At 32.7% G+C, this 18,669-nt stretch overlaps 1 protein-coding gene across 1 annotated transcript in view; it reads right to left on the bottom strand.

Moving 5' to 3' along the window:
* LOC137407090 (baculoviral IAP repeat-containing protein 7-like) overlaps positions 1-18,669 on the bottom strand; it is a 63,196-nt gene that overhangs the window by 16,009 nt on the left and 28,518 nt on the right. The gene's annotated exons all lie outside the window — the stretch shown is intronic.

The following is an 18,669-nucleotide window of genomic DNA, read 5'->3' as shown; positions in this document are numbered from 1 at the left end:
TGTATTATTTTATCTGAGGTCATCAGGGGTCGGTTATGACTGTGAACCTCAAGTGATAAAAAGCTGCAAGAACTTTGATCCATGCTAATGGTAAACTTATGAAGATGTTGTATCTTTATACACAAACTCAAGTGTTTGTCTGTGGTTGTATGTCCAGTTATTAAAGATTGGTTAAAATACACATATTTGCAGTACGTTGCACCGCGAGAGATTATGATGTGTAATTAGTACTTCAGGTAACTACACAAAGCATCGAAATGCATTATATATACTATGTAAAAGCTAAATGCAAAAATTAAATTAATGAATAAAAAGGCTTTTATCGTTACATCATTACCATTGCACTAAAAGCATGTAAATGGAGGAGTATTTTTTGCAAAGAAAAAAATAGATGGTGCGCCGGTAGCTATGGGGATGAAATTAAATATTTAGGCTAACTTACAGATGCCAGTGACATAAACTGAACCCCTTAGCCGGACAACTCAAATTCTCAATTACAACGATTTTCCTCACTGTGAATTTAGTCAATAACCATAAATTATCTAAAACATTAATCCTCGCTTTGTCTTAACCCCACGAACAAACGAGCGGAAGCGAATTTTGAGAGTTTTTATGATAACTGCATGTGCACACAACTTGCTAGAATTATTCATCAACAATGAGACGAACCTTTGTCTCGAAATTTTATCAACAAATTTAACTATCGTTTTGTAGAGTCGTTAAAGTATAATAACGATACAAAACACATATAAGCCTATTTAAATATGTTACCAAGTCTTTGTAAATTGTTGAAATTTTCTTAAAACTTACCGATCTGATCGGATTATACACAGATAGACAGATTAATTTGGCCAAAGATCGTCACAAAATGCTTGAAAAGCTTGGTTTAATAAAAGTTAAGACAGGAAAATGAAACGCCGAACGACAAAGAATAGAACGATTAAGTCATGCGCATTTTGCGAAAAAATAACGTGCACATTTCACCAATCCATAGCATTGTCGAATTGCCGAAGGTTTTTGTAATTAACGTAGGAGTACTGAAATCGTTTCATTTTCGCCGATTTCAAAGTAACTGACATTTTAGACACTTGAGTATTTTGGTATTCTAACTGATGTCCAACACAGTGTAAGTAAAGGAAATGACGATGATATTTTTTCTAACGATTCTCATAAGATTATTGCAATATTTAATTATAAGATTGGATGACTACAGAACAATGACTACGTAGTACAGATTTTCTAAAAATCTATGTAAATATCACAACTTCTTGATATTGCTAGCTATGACGTTTTTGAATGTAAACAAAATTGTGCATTGGTTTTATATTATTACTATATTAATAATATGGGTTATTCTAACAATATCAGTGCATTTTACTTCTAATATTGACCAATATTGCATTTCTCCTATTGCAGGGGGAGAGATATAAACATATAATCTTTTACTTTCATTATTGCTATTTGTTGTATATAATAACACCCAGTACATTACAGCTACCATTGCAGTTATCCTATTGCACTGCAGTGCCATTTGACTGCTAATATTGCATTTCTCAACCATCAGTACCCTTTCATTCTTTCCAGTATCTCTTTGGTCGTGGGCTGTATGACAGTGGAATTTTTAGTATAAAAGATGCAAACCAAACAGCTATAAAATTACATTTGTGAATGATTTTACGTAGCTAAGTTCTTAACATCTCATTTTTAATAATTGCAGATAACAATTGTACAGATATGGTTACACCACATATGTTTATATTTGTTTATTTCTTGTAATATACTTGTGTACAGCTTGAAGCAAGCAAATATAAACTAACTTTTGAAACAATTTTTAAAAATCATTCATAAACATAAATTTACAACTGTTTGGTTTACATATTTGAAATCAGGACAAATTGAAGATCAATGTTATATTTAATTTATGGCTATTGACTAAATTCACACCGAGTAACAGTATTGTAAATGAGAATTTTAGGTTTTCAACAAAAGAGTCAATTTGATTTTGCACACCACTTCAAACTACCTGATCTTTAAGCTAACACAGCATATTTATATTGTGTATTTATGATAAATGTTGTTTCCGGTTGGGTTTTAATTATTACAGCCAGCTTCTCCAGAGTCCCTAATTTCAGATCAACTGGTCTTCACATCACTCATTTCCTTCCTCACAGATCTTTACCACTTTTCAGCTTTTTAGAGAATTTATCGAAATACGTTTGTTCACGTTTTTTATGCATTCAGAGGTCATTTTTGTATATACAAGGCTGAGTTTCATAATATTAAAAATATGGTAGCCTTCGTACTCATTGCTGGAGGATAAATTTCACAGTGAACGTGAAGTTTGTTATGAAATTTACCACAAAATGCTACAAACAAAGAGAACTTGATAATGTTTAAAGCTAATGTTTGCACTGTAATTAATGTCTAATAGCATTTATGGTATCTATAGAAGTAACACTCAACACAATCAAGACCAGCACTACAATAGAACTCATTAAATTCATAATGAGGAAATTTTATTGTAGTTGCCTTCTTACTTTTTAAACAAAGGAAGGTTAGAGTTGCCTCCTCTTAGTTTAAAAATAAAAATTTCAATCTTTTATAAAAGCATTCAGTGCAAAAGATTTTACACTAGTAATTAACATCCAGAGTCAACAAGAGCCAAGCGTGTCCAATCATCTTACAAAAGCCACATTTAGATTTTAAGATAAAAGATTGTTCTTTACAGCATTTGAACTCATGCATTGTAATCTTTAAATTTCATATCATGGAAAAAGTGTTTTGTGCAGTTGAAATATATTAAGAAACAAAATGAAGCAGTTGTAAAGTTGCTGGAATGTAATTGTGAAGTAGTTAGCTATTAATGGCTAAATAAATTCTGTTTTGCTATAATTACAATGAAAAGTTATTTGGTATAGTTGTATGATTTTAATTTGTTTCACTGTCGGCATCATAAGACAAAAATGTTGTATAGAGAGGTATAGGAACCCATAGTAACTATCTAATGCAAACAATCCTGGGTAAAAGTCATCACAATTTTATATACGTACCGTGCATGTTAAAATCTAGTAACAAAATAATATGTTAACCTTGGTAACTATAGTTACCTACAGTAACTTTAGTGTATTTAGTGGCTATGATCTACTATATAAACGGCAATCGTTGTCTATCTATCTGTGTATGTCTGTCCGCTTTATAGAGTACCGTACTTTTCCGACTATTAGCCGCTACTTTTATATAAGGGCGTGTCTAATCTGTGGTTTTTTTCACCGCTAGAGTGCATTAACGGGAATCTCCGGTTAGTACACGCCTCTATTATAATACGTATTATTAAAATTATTTTTAATTAATAATTATTAAAAACCATCGGTGGTCACTTTACAACCATAGCTGACATAAGAATAGTAGAGTATTGTGTCACCCGCGTTAAATTTTTAAAAAAAATGACCATACTAATAATTACTAACTTGGAATCTAAATACTCAATCAACTCAGCTTGCATATATATATACACTATATATATATACTCAGCTCAATCAACGATCTTATTATCCTCTTATAGAAATCATATTATTGTAGCCACTATCAATTTTATTCTCAATTATACCACATTATATTAGCTTTAATTTTTAATTATGAGGTCAACAGAACATTATTTTCTCATGAAAACCTCAATAAATAATATTCACAAACAAACAAACGTAACCTGCTATTCATCGTAGGGATGGACGGTAAATACTGATATGCTAATAGTATGAGTTGTCTTCTCGATATATTGAGTCACCGATAACTCCCAAATATGAGCAGTATAAATAAATTATTTGGCAGTCTTTTTTTTCGATTCGATCGTACGAAGCAAACTTAATTGATATGAGTAAGTAGTAGAATTAAATTAGTAGTAAATATTAGTAGTGAATTAAACAAAATTTACTACTCTTTAAATAAATTAATGAGTAGTAAGTAAATTACATCTAATTAATATTTACTGCCAACGTGTACCGGGAAGGTCATGTGAACATTTGTTTCTTGCAACCACTAGAAAAACGCTGTTCTCTATCTACTATATAAACGGCAATCGTTGTCTGTCTGTTTGATTGAGTGTCCGCCTTATAGAGCGGTCTTTCCTTTTATCGTCGTACGAACTTTGGTCGTACGAAGCGAACTGAATTAATATGTGTTATAACTGTAAATAAATTATAGAGCGGTCTTTCTTTTTCCATTCGGTCGAACGAAGCCAACCAAACTAATATGAATACTAAATAGCGTAATTTCGTAATATGGACTATTAGCCGCTACTTTTCTCTGATGATTTGAGCCAAGCGGCTTATATAAAGGTGTGGCGATTCTGTTGTTTTTCTTTCACCGCTCGGGCGCATTAACCGAAATTCCCGGTTAGCATGCTTTTTAAACAGCAAAATTTATGCCGTGTTAAAAAGCGCCTTCCTGAATTCTGCAGCCTATACAAAGGTGTCTATACAGCTATAAAAATGTACTATTTATTAAATAAAATAAATTAACGAGTAGTTATTTACATGCAATTAATATTTACTGCCAACGTGTACCGAGAAGGTCACGTAAACGTTTGTTTCTTGGAGCCACTAGAAAAACGCATTTCTCACCTACTAAATTTCCACATCAAAAAAGTAAGTGTTTCTTATACGATGTTGTATTGTATATGAATTGCCACATCTCCACTACTTAATAACGTTGGATTTGCCGCTGTTCGTGATAGTGGGTCATGTTCATTTCCTTCAGCAGCCGAGTTACTAATTTTTTTCCAGCTACGAGTAGGCCTATTGTAACTTACTATTACAGAAATTCCACGGGTACTCCGAGGGTTGCGATACGCTATTGTGAAAAGAAAGAGAGCAGCTGCTATCGACTTACTGTCACCCTGCATCAGCCATGACCAGCTATACGTCGCCTGCTCAAAAGTAGGCACACACCGAAAACTGTTTCTTCATACGCCCGACAGAAAAACCAAAAATGTTGTCTATCCGCAAGTGTTGCGTTGAACTAAGGGAGAGAGAGAGGGAGAGAGAGGGAGAGAGAGGGAGAGGGGAGGAGAGAGGGAGAGAAAGAGGGAGAGGGGGGAGAGGGAGAGAGAGGGAGGGAGAGAAGGGGAGAGAGAGAGGGAAAGCGAGGAGGAAAGGGGGAGGAGAGAGAGAGGGAGAGAAAGAGGGAGAGAGAGGGGGAGAAAGGGAGAGGGGGAAGAGGGAGGGGGAGAGAGAGAGGGGAGAGAAAGAGGGGGAGAGAGAGAGGGGAGAGAGGGAGAGGGGAGAGAGAGAGAGGGGAGAGACGGAGAGAGGGGAAAGAGGGAGAGGAGAGAGGGAGATGTAACTGCATATTTGGAGTTGTTTTACAGTATGAAAGCCAACTCTCAATAAACCTTATGCTGCCCGTGAATCTGTTACTGTAGGCGGGTAATGCAGCTAGTCTACTATATAAACGGCAATCGTTGTCTATCTATCTGTGTATCTGTCTGTCCGCTTTATAGAATACCGTACTTTTCGGACTATTAGCCGCTACTTTTATATAAGGGCGTGTCTATTCTGTGGTTTTTTCACTGCTAGGGCGCATTAACGGGAATCTCCGTTTAGTACACGCCTCTATTATAATACGTAACCTGCTATTCATCATAGGGATGGACGATAAATACTGATATGCTAATAGTATGAGTTGTCTTCTCGATATATTAAGTCACCGATAACTCTCAAATATGAGCAGTATAAATAAATTATATGGCGGTCTTTTTTTCGATTCGATCGTACGAAGCAAACTTAATTAATATGAGTAAGTAGTAAAATTAAGTTAGTAGTAAATATTAGTAGTGAATTAAATAAAATTTACTACTCTTTAAATAAATTAATGAGTAGTAAATTACATCTAATTAATATTTACTGCCAACGTGTACCGGGAAGGTCATGTGAAGGTTGTTTCTTGCAACCACTAGAAGAACGCTGTTCTCTATCTACTATATAAACGGCAATCGTTGTCTGTCTGTTTGATTGAGTGTCCGCCTTATAGAGCGGTCTTTCCTTTTATCGTCGTACGAACTTTGGTCGTACGAAGCGAACTGAATTAATATGTGTTATAACTGTAAATAAATTATAGAGCGGTCTTTCTTTTTCCATTCGGTCGAACGAAGCCAACCAAACTAATATGAATACTAAATAGCGTAATTTCGTAATATGGACTATTAGCCGCTACTTTTCTCTGACGATTTGAGCCAAGCGGCTTATATAAAGGTGTGGCGATTCTGTTTTTTTTCTTTCGCCGCTCGGGCGCATTAACCGAAATCTCCGGTTAGCACGCTTTTTAAACAGCAAATTTTCTGCCGTGTTAAAAAGCGCCTTCCCGAGTTCTGCGGCCTATACAAAGGTGTCTATACAGCTATACAAATGTACTATTTATTAAATAAAATAAATTACCGAGTAGTTATTTACTAATGCGTATTTATTTAGTAATGCAGCTAGTCTGCAGTAAAATGTAACATTACAATGTACTACCTGCAGTACGTACTATAGGAAATTCTTGCCTTCGAAACAGAGCTACAACATAAACGTTGAGTCCAACTTAAATGAACTTAGCTTACTAAACACATCCTTAAAGCTAAGTTTTAGTATGTATTTTATTAAACTTCAACTTAATCATTGGCTAAATGTTATCGCTTAACCGTTTTTGGTTTTGTTTTCACTAAAACTTAAAACTTAGTAAGCATCATATTTCTTTAAGGCGCTGTGAGGGGACTCCAACTAATGGCATATCGATATCTTTGTTGTTGTGCCGTAACCAGCGCACCGACTGCCAATTTTTAACTCCGATAGCATTTTTTGTTGATTTTCTTTAACTTGATAATGCAAACCATCGTATAACAAGTTCATTGTAATCCGAGGGTGCACCGTTTAAAAAAAGTGCACATTTGTTGTGTGTAATCATGGAAAGAATATACAGTATATGGTAAGAGCAATAGAACTAATGAAAACCACTTAGCTTTGTTGTTACACACCTGTTTGTAGATTTGTGATTTGAATGTCGGTGTTCAAATCCATTACGAAGAAGGTTTTTCGTTGCGAAAACTTTATCATTATTACTGTGCAGACGATTGACAGATATACAAACTTTAAAACTTATATATATATATTTATATATATATATATATATATATGTATAGATTACTATAACTCAGTGTAAATAATAAATTTAATGGGTTGATGTCTATAGCCCAGCAACTGATAAAGAACTTAGTAGACAAATATCAATAAATACGGACTGCTCATACTTGTATTCATAACATTGTTGTAGCGAGTTTACGTAGCAAGAGGAGATGGCTAGTTGTATCACTCCAAAGCTTTTTATCAAAAATAATTTAGTCTACGCCATATTTTATGGAGTGCATTGATATATTAATACCATAATATGTAAAATAGCACTTTTTAGCTAGGCTGTAGGTACAACTCATGACAACCATAAACTATGTAGGCAAAGTAGTTGTTCAACTAACAGGAATCTATACCATAAACTCATCACATTTGTTGATACGTTTAAAGCGTTGCCAATGCTAATTGTGAGCAGAAGGACTGGTGAAATGAGAGCATGTTAGCTATTGAGTTTGAGCTACCTTCTATATGTAAAATCTCTAATGTGTTCAGGTAGCATAAGTAAGTTAACTAGAGCCCTTTGTTACCAACTATTGATAAAGTTGTACCAATATTAATATTGACTAGAAGGAACTGGTGAAATGAGAGCATGTCAGCTATTGAACTTGAGCTACCTTCTATATGTAAATTTTCTAATGTGTTCAGGTAGCATAAGTAAGTTGACTAGAGCCCTTTGTGCAAAATAACAAAAGGCTGGAAAACTCTCCGTAAATCAATCCATGAATAACATTAACACAATAGAAGCTATTATACTAAAGAATTTGTATTGATGAGATATTTTTAAGGCTGGGCGGTTTTAGGCACCAACAGTATACCGAGACCGCACCTGTTTAAACCGATAACAAAATAACAAACGGCTAAAAAACTCTACGTCAATTGATCAAGTGAATAGTAGTACTAGCACAATAGAAGCTATTATACTAAATTAATTGTATTGATGAGATAGTTTACAGATGATATCATTCTTCAATATAACTTAATTCGATTTCTGTGCTGAGAAATTTTTTATGGTTTCTAAGGTTGAATAGAAAAAAACATATTTTTATTCAACATATAACAACAGTTACCATTTTTGCTTTCAAACTTCATATCATGACAAAAGTGTTTTGTGCAATTAAAATAAATTATGAGAAAAAATAAAACAACTGTAAAGGTGTAAAAATGTAAAAGTAAAAGGATTAGCTAGTAATGGCTAAATAAAGTTAGTTTTGCTACGATAACAATGAAAAATTATTTGATATACAGTTATTTGATTTTAATTCATTTCACTTTTGGCATCGGAAAGCAATGTATAGAGTAGCGGTATAAAAACCTATAATAACTATCTAATGCAAACCCCCCTGGTTCAAATCATCTAAATTTTATACACGTACTGCACATTTTAAATACTAGCAACAGTATAATATGTTAATCATAGTACAGTCAAACATGGATAACTCGCCCACGGATAGTTTGAACACATGGTTAACTCGAACGGTTGCTTTGGTCCGTTCCCACGTAATGATAAATTGCTATAGATAACTCGAACTCAACACTGTTAACTCGAACTGTTGTTTTCAAACGGCTACCGAAACGGTTGTTATCGCTTTAGAAAATCACTTTATTCCAAGCCATAGAGGTAAACCTCAACTTTTCGTAATTCATAAGCGTCGTTATTACCACCATCGGCAAAATATTTTTGTCAACGGCTTTTCTAAAGGTTTAGTGAAATTCGATTTATACCAGACATCTGCTTAGCAATCGCCCTTTGGAAGCAAGGTAAAGTGAAGTAATCTTTGCATAAACTTAAAGAAAAATCGGCAAAATTGATCGTGGGTAAAACGCTAAAAAAAAAGTATTTTCTTTTGAGCATTTCAACGATGATCAAGTTTTGCCAATTTCAATCTAAAAAACGTCCTGGCAATAACATCACCTCAAACAACAAACCAATCTCAAATGATAGAAAAATCTTTATACTTTTTGATAAAAACGTTTTAAACTTTACATTAAAAGCATTTAATTTGAAACAAGCCATTTGTGCTTTTGATTTATATTATAGTTTGTATATGTACATGTATATCTACTAATAAATAAGTAAATACATGAACTTGTAACAGTGCTCTGATAACTTGAACACTCTGATAATTCGAACACGTCCGCTTGGTCCCGTGAAGTTCGAGTTATCCGTGTTTGACTGTAACTATAATTACCTACAGTAACTTTAATGTATTTAGTGGCTATGACTTTCAATAAAAGGTAAGCTCGCAATGTACTGTGTGCAGTACTTACCATAGGTAATTCTTTCCTTTGAGACAGACGTACAGTATAAAACTCTGTCTATGTAATATTTAACTTAAACAAATTCAGCTTAATAAACACATCTTTAAAGCTAAGTTTTAGTATGTATTTCAATAAACTAACTTTTAACTTTGCCATTGGCTAAAATTTTATCGCTTATTTGTTTTTGATTTCATTTTCACTGTAACTCAGCACGTAGATTTTGAGCAAGCATCATACCTCTTTCAAACATTGTGAGGAGGCTTTCGATGAATAGCATATCAGCATCTTTGTTATTTTGCCGTAACCAGTACATCGACCAGCAAATAACTTTTATAACTACTATAACTACTATAATGACTATAACTACAATGACTACTCTAATTACTATAACTACTATAACTATTATAGCTACTATAACTACTATAACTATTATAGCTATTATAATGGCTATAACTACTATAACTATTATAGCTATTATAATGGCTATAACTACTATAACTATTATAGCTACTATAACTACTGTAACTATTATAACTGCCATAACTACTATAGCTGCCATAACTACTATAACTACTATAAATATTATAGCTACTATTATGACTACAACTACTATAACTATTGTAATGACTATAACTACCATAACTACTATAACTATTATAACTATTATAGCTGCCATAACTACTATAGCTGCCATAACTACTATAACTACTATAAATATTATAGCTACTATTATGACTACAACTACTATAACTATTGTAATGACTATAACTACCATAACTACTATAACTATTATAACTATTATAGCTGCCATAACTACTATAGATATTATAACTACTATATAAATACTATTATTACTATACCTACTATAACTACTACAACTACTGTACCGTTGATAACAGCAGCAACAGAAAGAATAATAGTAATTGCAGTAATATCTCCAATAAAGTTGTTTATTTATTTTGATGATGGTTTGCAATTATCTGTTGAACTCTGTTCATCTAAATAGTTTACAACTTTAATATAACAACATCCAGCATTTTATTTAGAGAGCTTCCACTATGAAAATTCTTAGTATTCTGGAAATTAGCAGATTTGGCATATATCTTTAAAAGTACACATTGTAGCATGCTCTCTGTTAAAAGCCAAAGACGGTTTTATAAAAAAAATCTTTTCTCAGATTTCTGTTTGGTAGCTGTTGAATACATTGACCAAATAATTAGTTTGTTTCATAATTTACTAATTTACCATTTATAAATTGTTACATAGTTAAAACTGAGCATCACCATCTCCATGACAAAAAGTTATCATGAAAGTCATACCTCTTCTGTTGTTGTCACTCCACGTCAAAATGCATGTGAGGCCCAAAACATTCAGCACCTACAAAAACAACATATTCATGATAGTCTACAAAAAAAACGTTCCAACCAGACTAGCCTCAGTATATTCTTATAAACAGAGGCTCTATTTACCAACATGGCTGCAGCTGCAAATTCAACAATATATATATACTGTAATATATACTGTATAAATATAAATATACCATATAAATCTATATATTTCTCAAATTTTGTGTCTATCTGTCTGTGTTTGTCTAGCTATGGCTATTTTAATATTAATATCTTAGAATAAAGAATCTATAACGCATAAGATTTGAGCTCGGACTCTCCGGTATACCAATCTGATGCCTTACCAATTCAACCACACGAGCTTGATGGATTCATTGGGCGATATATGTCGTTATATAGGAGCAAATACGCTCCCGCCCTTCGTCACGACGCAACATGATGGCGTGACGTCATGAGAAGCGGTAGTTCTTATTAGTAAGCTTACTTAAATTGTCCATTAGCAATGTGCTAGGCTAATAACAAGTGGCAGGCAACTCTCATTACCGCTCATTGTTTACAACCATATTTTTAATAGTTACTTTTAATAGCTAAAATACTGACTTTAATAATCGGGCAACGCCGGGTAGCACAGCTAGTATATATATATATCGAATATATATAGTAAATATATATATATATAAAGACCGTAAAAATATATATTTACTGTATAAATATATATTGACCATATAAATATATATACCCTATAAATATAAATACTGTATAAGTATATACCGTCTAAATATATATTATAATATATATTATTTATATTATAATAATTATATTATACAGGCCTATACTATATAACTCACCTTTCAGTATTGTGCTAAAACAATTGACTAAAAACTAGCATCAAGCAAACATATGACTGTGAGAATGTAATTTAATTAATAAGGAGAATAAAAGAAAGAAGAATGAAAAGAAAAGTTCATCATTGCAAATTCATAACATGTCCAACATTTCTATCCTACATATCCATCAGTTACAGGCACGTAATTATCAGGTGCTTTATATGTAAATGTTGAATGCTGTCTGATGTGCTGGAATATAATATAGATTTGTAATTAGTCAGATTGCTCTTTTTCCAATAAACGTAAATAATTAGTGAAATATCTTACAGCTAAAAAATAATACATGTGTAAACCATAAAAAAATATATAAAAATATAAACTGATAATAAAATGCAATGTCAGATTTTGAGTTTATGCACGACCTGCAAAACTGGAGCAGAGTCAATGACTTTGTGACCTTATTACAAATATCTGTATTAGGCTTAAATTAATAGCTTTATAAAGCTATAACGCTGGTAATTATTAAGCTATAACAATGGTAATTAGTAAGTCTTTAGCGCTGGTTTTTATGATGTCGCTTTCATGGCCAAGTTTATTCTTAGTAGCTAGTAGCTATGAACTTGGTAGTAGAAGGGAAATGTTTATTAAATACATTTTTTAATTTGAATTAAAAATTTTAGGGTAAAGATTTTAGTTACACTTAAATGAATTTTTAAACGTAACAAATGTCGGAAGTTTGGTCTAATATTGTTAATTTAGCAAAGTGTTCTGGTCACTTTGTTGATCAAAAAGCAGTTTTGAATTTCAACTTTTCTATCTGACCGTAGATACTCACAGAGAATGCTGTGAATATCAACTTGGAATAGTTGTAAACTTTTTTAGACATTAGTAAGACTGCATCTGTGTCATCATTTTACTGTGTTACCAGTGATTAAGTTAAACACATATTAAATTAACATTAACAAATTAAAAACAACATAAAATTTAAGCAGTTTTTTATCTCCTATTACAAAAATAATTTTATAAAAATTCCTTGCTAACTTGTGGTGCGAACAACATAGTTTTGATGGCTCTCACTGAGGAGTAAAACAGATAGTCATCATACCTACTTTATTGCTAGGTTATGTACCTCAGCGGTGCATGGCTTTTTTATGAAAACCACCACAATATGCTACACACAAAATGAACATGGTTATGTTTAAAGTTAACAGTATTTGCACTGTGATTAAAGCCTTACGGCATTTATAGTATCTATAGAAGTTATACTAAACAATCAAAGCCCATGCTACGATAAAAATCATTATATGCATAATGAAAAAATTATTTTGAAGCTGCTTTCTCACTTTTAAAACGACTGAATTTGAGAGTTGCCTTCTCTATGTTTAAAAGTATATAAATTTCAATCTCTTCATAAAAGCAATCAATGCAAAAAGTGTTACGCCAGTATTTATCACCAAATTTACATAACATGAGCCATGCCCTTCCATTCATCTGACATCTGAGCCATGTTTAGATGTTAGGATGAAAGATTGTTCTGTGCAGGATTAGAACTCATGACATTCATATTAGCAGCCCAGCACAACCACCTTCCCTAATCATACCCCTTCCGGTTTTTAAATTATTGTGCAATTACTTATTCTCTGATATTCATCAGCACACCTGATAATCTCTTACAGCGCAATAGACTGCCACTGACTCATTTTTGTTTTTTTATGACATTGAAGCTTTACTTTTATACAATTAATCTGTGTCAAACCCTTTATATATATTAACAATTCCTACCTTGTTATTGCGTCTGTCTGTAAGTCCACATAAATGTGATGTGTTTCTAAAATTTTATAGATGATTTAGTGCAAACTTCACACTCTTTTGCTCCAAGCCTTTCGCTAAATTGCCAAAATATTTGGTTTCAAACCTCCAAGTAGTTTCTGAAAATCAGCCTCTTAAATCACCCATTATGGCTCTTTGATTAAAAAGGAAATAATCCTGAGAATCTCTGGGTTTACTGCTATTCATAACGTTATTGGTGTTTATATTAACCTATTGGCTATGTTTATTTTTGTAGGAAAGATCTGTGTTACGTCCCTTACAGCAACTAAAACTCAGTCGAATTTGTTCTTTGATCAGCGTCATTAGCTTACATAAAGGAGAAAGAGCTTCAAGCAAGAACTTACAGCTTCAAAGTTAGAGCTTAAAGCTTATGTACCATATCCTATGCTCTTCTACAGTTTGAAGTTTAAGAGCTAAGTTAAACACTGCTAAGATAAACCATGCCTCTTAATTGCCAAATTTCAGAAAACTGGTATGTAATGCTTGCTGATTCAACTTGACACCCACTTGCATATGAACTAAACAACCAATTAGATATTTACGTTAAAGTTACTGCTGTCTTATACACTCATACGTGTTACATATTTACATATTTCCACGACCAAACACGAATGAAGCGAATGTTTGGGAGATTTATGATAAATGCATATGTGCACACAACTCCCGAAAAATTATCCGTTAACGGCAGTGACTAAACCCTTGTACCGAAATGTCATCAACAAATCTAACCATTTTTGTGTAGAGTCGCTTAAGTATAATAATGATACAAAACACATATAAACATATTTAAATATGTTAACAAGTCTTTGAAAAGTTGACGCAATACCCTAAAACTAACCCATCTAATCGGATTATACATAAATAGACATTAATTTGGCCTAAAATCATGATAAAAACTTTACAAGCTTTTTCTAATCAAAATTCAGACCGGCCAACAAAATGTCAATAAGGCGATGCGACAAAGAGTAGAACCTTTAAGCCAGGCGCATTTCATAAGAAAACATGCCTATTTCACCAGTCTATGACATTCTCCAATTACCAAAGGTTTCTGTAATTAGCGTAAAAGTACTGAAAAGTAATCGTTTCTCTTTTGCCGATTCTACCGGACTCTGACATTTTAAACACTTATAACGAGTACTTTGGTATTCCAACTAATGTCCAAAGCAGTGAAAGTAAAGGAAATGATGATGATATTTTTTCTAACGATTCTTATAAGATTATTACAATATTTAATTGTAAGAATAATTATTTGATTTTATAAGATTTAATTATAAGAATAATTCTTCGAATTTACCAAATCGAAATATATAGTGACCGATGGTGTGCAATATGTTACTGTTATTATTTTTCTAAAGATTTTGTTGATGGTACTACGGCTGTGCTCAATATTGCGGTACTGCCAAGTCGTTTTTATTATCTGCAAAATTAAGTAGCAGGCCTACATTTTCTTATAGATATATAGCTATTTCTATGACAACCAGCTAAAATATGTTTAGACTTTTAAATTCCGCATAGTTTTATAGATGTAAATACAGAAATCTAGATAAATATCACAACTTCTTGATATTGGTTGCTATGACAAATAATATACGGCCTCCCAGCCTGTGTATATTACACAGCAGCTTGCCATTTTACTTCAATTATTGAATTTCTCCAAAGACAGGGAAGAGATATAAACATATAATATTTTCCTTTCATTATTGCTGTTTGTTGTACATAATAACACCCAGATCATTACAGCTACCATTGCAGCTACCATTGCAGTTCTTCTATTGCACAGCAGTGACATTTGACTGATAATATTGCATTTCTCAACCGGCAGTTCCCTTTCTTTTTCCATTATCACTTTGGTCGTGGGCTGTATGACAGGGAATTTCTAGTTATTAGCTATTACCATTTACATAATTGATACTGATATACTACACCTGCCTCGTGCTTGGCTACAAATAGAACTATTTTAGTGTAACTGTGGTCAAGCAGAAATTAACTAAAATATTAATTTACAACCAACCAATCGTATTACTATGTCATAGATAACTAATCAGCCATAAATGAGGCGCTGCCAAATTCTTTATTCAGAGAAGGGTTATGCAATAAGCATTTGTTTAGGTCTGTGCTGATTCATAAGCTCTAAGGTTTTACTTGCCCACAAGTTTCAACAATATTCTACTGACATTGTAATGACTCTATCAATTAATTGATGGTTCATAAACAAGCTCAGTAGAAGAACTGTTAGCATATACTGAACGTAGTTGCTATAAGGCAAATGCTTGCTTGTCATAGACTATAAACATTAGTCATTTATAGTATTTAAAGATTGCAGGCATTTATGATGCATCATCATGGATGCATCGCACCAACCTCAGGCCACAGTCTACAGTACTATGATTCATAAACATGAACTATTTATAAAGATCTGCATTGCATGAACCTTATCAGATTATGTTGTGTTTCCTCATTATCCTCCAATTAAGTGAAAAAACTAGGGAAAGTTTTCTACTATGACGCAGGGTATATGATTGTAATCTGTATGCTACATGTATAATCCATCACTCTTCCAGTACATGTGAGATTCTGGAAGCACCCTAAATAGGGTGGTTGAGATTAATATTCTACAACTCATTTTGAACAGGTATATATACTAGCTACATCTTTCAGATCAATAAACATCATAAACCTCATGTTGAACAGGTATATAGACTAGCTACAACTTTCAGATCAATAAACATCTTACAACTCATGTTGGACAGGTATATAGACTAGCTACATCTTTCAGATAAATAAACATCTTATACCTCATGCTGAACAAGTGTATAGACTAGCTACATCTTTCAGATAAATAAACATCTTACACCTTATGTTGGACAGGTATATATACTAGCTACATCTTTCCGATCAATAAACATCTTACAACTCATGTTGAACAGGTATATAGACTAGCTACATCTTTCAGACCAATAAACATCTTACAACTCATTTTGAACAGGTGTATAGACTAGTTACATCTTTCAGATCATTAAACATCTTACACCTCATGTTGAACAGGTATATAGACTAGCTACATCTTTCAGATTAATAAACATCTTACACCTCATGCTGAACAGGTATATATACTAGCTACATCTTTCAGATCAATAAACATCTTACAACTCATGTTGAACAGGTGTATAGACTAGCTACATCTTTCAGATTAATAAACATCTTACAACTCATGTTAGACAGGTATATAGACTAGGTACAACTTTCAGATTAATAAACATCTTACAACTCATGTTGAACAGCTATAATACTAGTTACATCTTTCAGATTAATAAACATCTTACAACTCATGTTAGACAGGTATATAGACTAGCTACATCTTTTAGATTATTAAACATCTTACACCTCATGTTGAACAGGTACATATACTAGCTACATCTTTCAGATCAATAAACATCTTACAACTCATGTTGAACAGGTGTATAGACTAGCTGCATCTTTCAGATCAATAAACATCTTACACCTCATGTTAAACAGGTATATATACTAGCTACATCTTTCAGATTAATAAACATTTTACAACTCATGTTGAACAGCTATATATACTAGCTACAACTTTCAGATCAATAAACACTCCTAGTTGTCCTACTTTCTATTTATCCAAGTTGTAGCAGACTCACTTATAAACCTCTAACAATAAAGACAAAGAAAAGCAACAACTTAATAAAACTAACTTATACAAAAAAAGAGAGATTCATTTTACAATAATTATTAACACTAGAGCAGACACCACGTAAGTCAGATTAATAAATGAAGCTACATGTATGCTGATGAATGCTGCTCTCTACATTTGTTGAAAAAATTTAATCAATTGTTATAAAAAACATCTTTGCCACAAATGTTTAGCTGTTTATACAAATGGTATAATTAACAAGCTTTAGTAAACTCAGTGTTAACAGGAAGTTACATTGACTGATGCAGTAGATATTAGATGAGAAGCACTTGACTATAATATTATTCCATACTTACTATAATTATGTTATGTCACCCTCTTACTTCAACTCTGATGTACTTCACTGTTTGCTACATGTGACTATCAAGACTATATGGTGTGTGCTGGAAGAGCCTGGATATGGAGCCTTATCTTTTATATAGCTCCTCCCACTTAATAGTTACAATGCATTCTATACTATTCCTGTTGCTATGTACTTACATGTGGCTTAAGCAAAGAAAGACACAAACGATAAGGATTTGCGTTGAGGGGAATGAGTCATTTTAAACTGTGTAGACCAATAGCAAAGGTAGCACAAGTCACTGATAAAAGTTCTCTGCGGGTATTATTGTTGACAAGATGCCATTAAATACCACAACTAGGATAGTACTTTATTATACTGGTGGCAGTCAGAGGTATCTTGTTTAGCTAAGAATTTGCAGATATAAAACATTATAGCCTTGCAAAGCATTATACCGATATTATATTAGTGCGGGAAGCTGCCTACTTCCATACTTCAGCAAGTTTAAATATGATATCAATTATTAATATGAATGAGTTAGAAGTAATAGTATAATATACTATATAAATAGTGAGAGAGGTTCAGCTTGGAAGTTAATCTATCGGAAAAACCAAAAAGATCAAGGAAAGAGAATGAGACAAGAGAATTTTGAGTTTTCACAACTAATAGTTTGGTACAGCAACAAGAGGTTGTCATAACAACAAAATTAACCATGATGATTATACATGTAAGAGTAATAGTAGATTTCTGTAATAAGTTTGGACTCTGAAATAAATAGTGAGAGAAGGCTGGAGATTTTGATATTGAAGTTAAAAGTTTGGTTAAGTCTTGAAGCATTTGCATAAAAATGTCTAATAAAATAAGTGGCCATTTTATTTTCCACCAGAGTTATTGTTTTTAGCTACAGCATCTGCTCACAATGGCAACATTAATGCTATAATTATCATCACTGCTCCAATTCACTTTTCTGTAGACATGATAGATGAAAAGTTGACAAAACGAGAATGCTTTTAATAAAATCGAGACTGAATTAATTTTTTTACTGTTTTGGTTAGCATTTTGTGTTATTTGTTATTAATCTACATCCCAATACAACACTCCATGCTTGCCAAAACTAACATATTCACATCACTGTCCAGGTGTTGACAATAAGTAGGCCTATATACTTGTAAAACTTATTTGGGTATTTTAACCAGCCTGCTACAATTAGTTGGACACACGAGACAGCTGCTTACTTACTAGTTAGCTTGAAGTT

Source organism: Watersipora subatra, chromosome 10, assembly GCF_963576615.1.
Source record: "Watersipora subatra chromosome 10, tzWatSuba1.1, whole genome shotgun sequence".
NCBI classification, from domain to species: domain Eukaryota; kingdom Metazoa; phylum Bryozoa; class Gymnolaemata; order Cheilostomatida; family Watersiporidae; genus Watersipora; species Watersipora subatra.
The sequence above is the reverse complement of the archived record's forward strand: the minus strand, read 5'-3'. Positions and strand labels throughout refer to the sequence as shown.